At 42.4% G+C, this 7,136-nt stretch overlaps 1 protein-coding gene across 2 annotated transcripts in view; it reads right to left on the bottom strand.

Moving 5' to 3' along the window:
• The window catches only part of LOC114938956 (zinc finger protein castor homolog 1), a 78,602-nt gene extending 71,670 nt beyond the window's left edge, over positions 1–6,932 (bottom strand). The window contains exon 1 of one of the 2 annotated variants that reach the window (XM_029313140.2): positions 5,829–6,932. The gene's annotated coding sequence lies outside the window, so the exon portion shown is untranslated. The remainder of the gene's footprint in view (positions 1–5,828) is intronic. The other variant, XM_029313137.2, reaches the window with a different exon arrangement.
• Positions 6,933–7,136: the final 204 nt, after the last annotated feature.

Below are 7,136 nucleotides of genomic sequence, written 5' to 3' on the forward strand. Positions count from 1 at the left end.
GTCTTTTAGACTGTCAAATAATTTGAAGATTTAATATCTCGAGTCTCGTAATTTTTAACATTGAATTTCGATGTTCTAATACGTCGACACGGCGTGTCGATTCGTATCGGACATTGTTGAATTAGTTACGGCGGCTTAATGAAAACGCTCGTGACAACCTTCGCGAAGAAGAATCGCGTGCTAATTCGACAATTAACGCTCGCAAAAGTATATCGCCCACGGTCCATCCACGATGGTGGTACACCGTCGAGTCGTGATACTCGTCTCTCCATATTTATAAGTTTCATTCCGCTGAATTCTCGATTGCACCGTAATTGAAAACCTGCTGAATTAGCTATTAATTTCTTACGGCCTAATTTATGCGAAACGATCTATAACTATTCATAGCGCTGAAAGAGGAGAGAGAGAAAGAGAGACCTATAATTCGTGTTTTTTCCTATGTATACGTCGTATCTTCGAATCTGCATACCCGCACGATTGATTATGGTCAACGAAATCGCACTGTCGCCACTTCCGTCCACAACGCTTACGCGAAACAATGTAAAATTCATCAAAAATCGCCAGGTCAATGACTCGCTCCTTTCGTAATACTATTGTGGATATTCAAGATCGTTGTGTAAAAAAAAAAGATCGATCATCTTTTATTTAACAGTCGTCCAAGAGAGAGTAATTAATTTTTAAAATTTAATTAATTGTAGATTTAAAACAACTCAACAATTAATTAGGATTCAAAGAAATACGAGGCGCGGCTCGTCCGGGTTCGTAATATTATCAATGTCATCGGATATATGGATTGACATCTCAATAAATTAAACTCGAGCGAATATATGCAAATGTGTCGTAGGAGAGTGTATGTTAAGACGACAGAGAGAACATATTTTCCAGCCTGGGTGTAGACCTCCGAGGCGGGCACAAATAATAGACGTGAAACGATGGCACATGTGTCCGTCATTTGTCACATGACCTGCTTTTGTCTTTGCTTTTTAATTTACCCATTGAGACTGCACGTTTTGATGACTGGGTGTTGTAAGCAGACGGGAAAAAGCGAAGAGAAAGAAGAAAGTACAGAGAAAGAGAGACGTGGTAAAAAACATCGAAAGTATTTATTTAAACGATAATCGATTCGAACTGAGAGAATTTTTCCTCGTTCGACTTCTCCTCGCGAAAATTGTTTCGACGTTGCAAATATTGTAGGCAGCAAGATAAATTTATATCTAATTAAATTGACATTATATATATATGTATAATAAGCGGAAAAGAGCTTAACACTGAAAAAAATGTTACAAGATGAGATTACGTTAGCAGAACTTCGCTTCTCCCTCTTCCCTTCGACATATCAAGACGCTTCGACATTACTATGGCTAATTAAGACGGCATTAGATAGACAGATGCGAAAGATTAAGACTCGCGAAAGAATCGGACGAAGAAGCAGCGAGGGGAAGGAAGAAGTAAAGAAAGGGTCGAAACGAAGATGAAGAAACGCAGCGTGGAACTGTCGGGTAAAGCGAGGATGAGAAGAGAAAGGGTGAAGAGAGTGTGGGAAGGGAGCAGACGAAAGAAAATCACGCGTGGTTCGTCATAAGAGGAATTCCTTTGGCGATACTGGGACCCCTTTTCCCTCCCTTCGCGTCCTCTCCTCGTCCATCCCTCTCGGCTCCTCTAGTCCAGAGACCCCATGCTTTTTTACTGGTTTATGGGATTTTTTTCACGCGGACTGCCGAGTCGTACATCAGAGAGGGCTGACTGTGAGTCTCCTCTTTTCTCTCTTACTCCGATACGCTCTCGGACTCTCGTTCGCGTTCCGGCGAGAAAGTGAGAAAGAGAAAGGGACAAAAGGAAGAGAGAAAGAGAGACAAGCGGCAGGAGGACGAAACAATAAAAAAGAGCAAATGCCAGCCGCCATAAAAACAACTGAAAGTATTAAAAACTTTAGGCCTTTTACTGCCGAGCTGACTCGGACGAGCACAATTTCTCGGATATACCATACATGCGCGCGAGAAGTCAACGACTATGCACCAAGACGTTTCCCGGCAATGCGCAATTAAAAATGTTTTTTTTTTTTTTTTTTTTTTTTTTTCGATCGACATGTAATACATCACAAATTTGCACCTTACCTGCATGTCTTAATTAGAGCTTATCTCCGTAATATATATTTGTACTAAACATAAGAAAAGCGAGTACTTTAAAGTAGGTTTCACGCGGTGATATCATCATAATTAACACCATATATTTGCATCGTAGATAACAAAGCCACATGCGAATAAAATTGAATATATTATTCCCGATGGTGTGCAAGCGTTATTAAAAGCACAAAAGATTATATCGCATCCTGCGTTTTCATCGACATATCACGCGTCACGTCTTCGCGTTTCGCTGTCGTATCGCGACAGCGGTATGATCTTAATTAGCATCGTATATATTAATATACGATAAAAATGAGATAAAAATCAACGCGCAATATAAACGCTTAAAAACTTTGCACCATTCGTGCGAGTGTATTTAACTGCGATGACTGAAAATTTTCGCGTGTAATTAAGAAAATTAGCATAAAGTTATATCGAGGATGATAGATGGGAAGGATATGGAAAATGGATCGAATTTGGGCAAAGATACTGTAAACGAAAGCGAAAAAGTTGATCTCGGCGCGGAACGGCGAACCGTGGAGGAGAAAAAAGAGAGCACGAGCGAGGCTTGAGGGACGGCCGACCCTCGTAAAATTATCGTACTTTAATAAAACGTGTCGCGCAAAACGCGAGGATAACGAGAAAATATAGGGTTCGAAAGACTCGTGAAATTTATAGAGCGATCGCCGCGCCGGAGAAGGAATCGCTTCTTGGAGTCCGAGAGAGTTGGCCCATCGTTCCCGGGCCCACATGCAGCCACAATAAGATCCCGAATAAATCAGCCGGATATGTTCTCTCTCGAGTCTCTCTCGGTAGCTTGGCGGACGAAAAATGCATTCGCGCCGTAAGAGAGTCTTTAGCGCGATTTAGCGCTGGGGAAAGTCGCGCGACTCCAAGTCGGGGAAGTTCGAATACGGCAACAGGTGTCTTCTCTGGAATATGCGTTGCGGTCCAAGTCGGGGGGAGTCGTAATAATCCAAAGAATGGAAAGCGGTTCAATGGAAGATACATAAATCTCGTAACGTGAAAGGATGAAAGTTTTTGAATCGATTCTCATACAATATAATTCTCTAGCTTCGCCTTCGATGTATAATGTATAAAAGAATTTTTCTAGTAAATTACTCTTTAATTTAAATCAATTTCTTTTTCTATAATTATATAACTCTTGGCTCTTATTAATTAATGCATGGACTGCATGTTCATGAATAATCAGTAGATACCTAACTTTGATTACACGGAATAAATAATCACGGTATAATGCATTCGATTAAAATCACACGTACGTAAGCAATATCCTGAAATCGAAAAGAAATTTTCTTCGATTAGCTTCTAATATAATTGTTTAATTATCCAAATGACAAGTACGTATTCGTGTATATTCTCATGCGTTGCGTCTCGCTATTTGAAGCGGTCTCGGCGGAATTTTTTGCCAGCTCAAAGCGTGAAATCTCTTAATCCAAACAGCGACTAATTTAATAAATCCGACGAGATAGCGCGACGAGTAAATTAACGAGCGAGAGGAAGAGAGAAGGAGCACCAATTTGGTAGCGCGAACATTGTAAATTCTCGATTCTTTAATCTCTCGGTAAACCTCCAACGTTTCTATATCGTCCCTCCCGACCATCATCTCTCTCCTCCCTTTCGGGAAACCCGTTCGCGGCCTAGCGAAAGATCGCGGTGCTCCTCTCGAGAGCGTTTGCGCACTCGCGTACACATATGAACACACACACACACACACACACACACATACGCGTACGGTGCGTCGAGGGAGCCTCCGAGCAGTAAATCTCGCGGACAAACAATCATAATTTTCGAAGAGCTAACAAAAAGCAAGAGACTCTTTAAAGGGAGCCGATGCCAGACAACATGAAATGCGGCCGCCTCCGCTCCTCCAATTGTTTCGTGGTTTTCTTCCCTCTTCCTCCCCCTCGCTCCCCCGCCTGACTTCTCTCACCGTTTGCGTTTATCCGTTCGAGACTCGACCCTTTTCTTCCCTTGCTCTCTGTTCTTCGCTTCTCTCCTTTCCTTCTTTTGCCAATATATCTTGCAACGTATATCAACGTACACGATATTCCTCGGTTGTCCTCCATCCTCCTTCTTTACCCATTCCTATTCCGCCTTTCCTGATTTCTTCATTTCTTCCCTGTGCGACTCCTCTCTTTATCACATCCGCACAACTACCTCTCGATTATTTCTTTATCTCGTCCTTTTTGTCCTATCGTACATTTTTCTCTTCGCTCTCTACCTCTCGATTATTTATGGATTATCTATTTGCGATACGCTCATTGGTTCTTTTTTGTTCTTTAATCTATTATTTTGCGAAACTTTTTTAATATTATATCATTCTTTTCGCAAAATTTTTGTTACACTATTTTTAAATTTATTATTATTTTGTTTTAATACATGTTCCTTAATATTGTTTTCTTATCATAATTTAAATAATGAAAAATTTTAAAAATTAAATAATAAAATATATATTATATGTCTTAGAGAGAATATACATACATACATATATTGAGCACAGACAAAATATTGCATGTTTGCATCGCGCGAAACAGTAACATTTATTCTAACAAATTACATTATGAATGCAAATTATTGATTAAATACAATACATCGGATGCGAAAGCATGTTCCGGAATACATGACGCGTTTACCGAACAGCAGCAATGAGAATAATGTGCTAAATGTCGAGTAAACGTAGAGCTATTACGATGACTTGTATGCGTGAGAAAAAATAAAGAAAGGAAGTTACATAATCTCGCTAGAGGGAATTTGTCGAGTGATCGAGATCGCGAATTCTCTGCCAGAGATGTCGTCGGAATGATAATTTTCGAACAGGGTTTGTATTATACGGACGATTTAACATCGACGCATTAACGCATCATCGAGGACATATGTAATAACACGGGAGCGAAAAATCGAAGCTATTAACTCGAAATCACCAGGCGAAACTGTAAAGTGCAGTTGGGACGAGATAATATCGGTATTTGGACGACTCGTCGTGTGTGAAATTTTGCCAAATTGATCCGCGGTCGAATTCTCTGTTGGCGCGTTCCGGTGAATTTTTCTACGACAAAATTCCGCGGAATCGCGTCGAGAACAATTCCACGGGCTAATTTCGTTCTCTCGAGATGTAATTCAGAGCGATTGCGGAAATCTCAGAAACGGGACGAGAAAGCTGCCAACTACATACGTACTTTATAGCAATAAACCATCATTGTGGCGAGAGACATAATTCAAGCACAACGTCGCTAATATTGTTTATGGACGACTGTTTGTTGACTATAAGCGACATAAATAAAGGAGAAGAATGCGGAAAGCAGCGAAATCTCTGAATTTTCGTGACGATACTTTGCTCAGCGCGAAATTGTAAGGCGAATTCGATTGATAAATATAATCAATATACATCACGATAGAGGTAAACTGTTTTCGTAATTTGTTCTAATAATAATATAATTTCTATTAATAATATACCACAATTTTTATTGTGAAAAAGAAAAATCTTACTACAAAATTTCTACAAATGTATTCCAGTACATCGCATAAAATAGCAATGTTCTTCTACTTTTTTTTGTAAAGGTATCACAAGAATAAGTGAGAAATATATAAATATCAATGTTATTTTACGAAATTTTTCAACAGTTTCCGTCACCTGTCAATTAAATTCTATATCGATTGAAAAGAACCGGAAGCAAACTTTACCTCTTATTCTTTAGTTGATATTTCCGTTTCTGCCACGGATCACTTCTGTCGACATCATAGTTCTATCGATGAGACTCGCGAATCGCAGTTGTCGATTATTATTCACACTAATCGCCCCCCTGGAAGGAGGAGTTCCATTCACTTTTCAAAACCGTGACAATTCAATATCGCTCGCGCACCAAATCGCTCACTTGCACCGAACAATCCCGATTCGAGTCCTTCGATTCGTTTGCTGATCGTCACGAAGCTCTGCGAGACTTCTTCAAAGAGTTCTGCCTCGCGAGGAACACGAAACACGCACCAGCTCTTACCCCCTCGAAATCCACTGAGATCACTTCCACCCTCATCGGACACTTCTCGTGCCACCCTGAACACCGTCACTCGAATGATTATCCGGCATTCTCGCTCCAGTTTCTCATCGTCTCTTCAGCGATTGGCAATCCTCCCAACCGGCCCCCGTCGAATTTTAATTTGACAGTTGGATTTCATCGTGCATCATTTCCTCGATTTCTCCGAAAATTGTCAGATTAGAATGCCTACTCGATCGTTCTCACTCGGGATGATAGTTTGACGGTATAACGACACTACGCATACATAATACACGTCCCCGATTAAATATACGTCAGAGTTAAGACAAGCTTTTCCGGTTCGCGTTATCGCGACACTCGAAAACTGTCGTTCCCGTCGAGAGAAGGCGAGATCGCGTAGGACACGCGCGGATTCTCCACCCGTGAAACTCGGTACCCGTGTGTCTTCGATTCCCGAGGCTGTCTAAGCACCCGCGACGAGGAGGGAGGCACGCGGACGCGCGCGCGCGCTCGCGTTTGTTCAAGAGGGGGAAGAAGTGGGGGTGGTCTCCCGATGTTCGAAGAGGGCGGTTCGTTCCTCGCGTACCTTCGTTCTTCGGTACCCCCCGCAAAGTTCGCCACGCGTTTCCACCACCGCAACCCTCGGACGATGGACGCCACCCTCGCGACGATAGTCTAACGCTTTCGTCGTCGCCAGAATCACGGGGTGGTTCTCCAACGAGACCCCGGATTGTCGGAAAGAGGAGAGAGTGCGCGTGGCTCGGCTGGCGCGAGATGACTGAACCCCTCCAAAGGGTGAGAGACAGAGACGGCGGAGAGGGGGGAATAAAGGAGGGGAAGGAGGGGGAGAACACGCCGCTCTCTCTCTCTCTCTCCTCAACCTGAGACCCCTCTTTCACCGAGAGGGAAAGATCGCGGATACTTTGGGGGTCCCCACCAGTTTAACGCTCGTAGGATGCCCCACCCCGTCGGGTATAGTGACGTGTCGCATTCTCCCCGC

The sequence above is a fragment of the Nylanderia fulva genome, unplaced genomic scaffold (genome assembly GCF_048542155.1).
Source record: "Nylanderia fulva isolate GAGA-0341 unplaced genomic scaffold, ASM4854215v1 Scaffold26, whole genome shotgun sequence".
NCBI classification, from domain to species: Eukaryota; Metazoa; Arthropoda; class Insecta; order Hymenoptera; family Formicidae; genus Nylanderia; species Nylanderia fulva.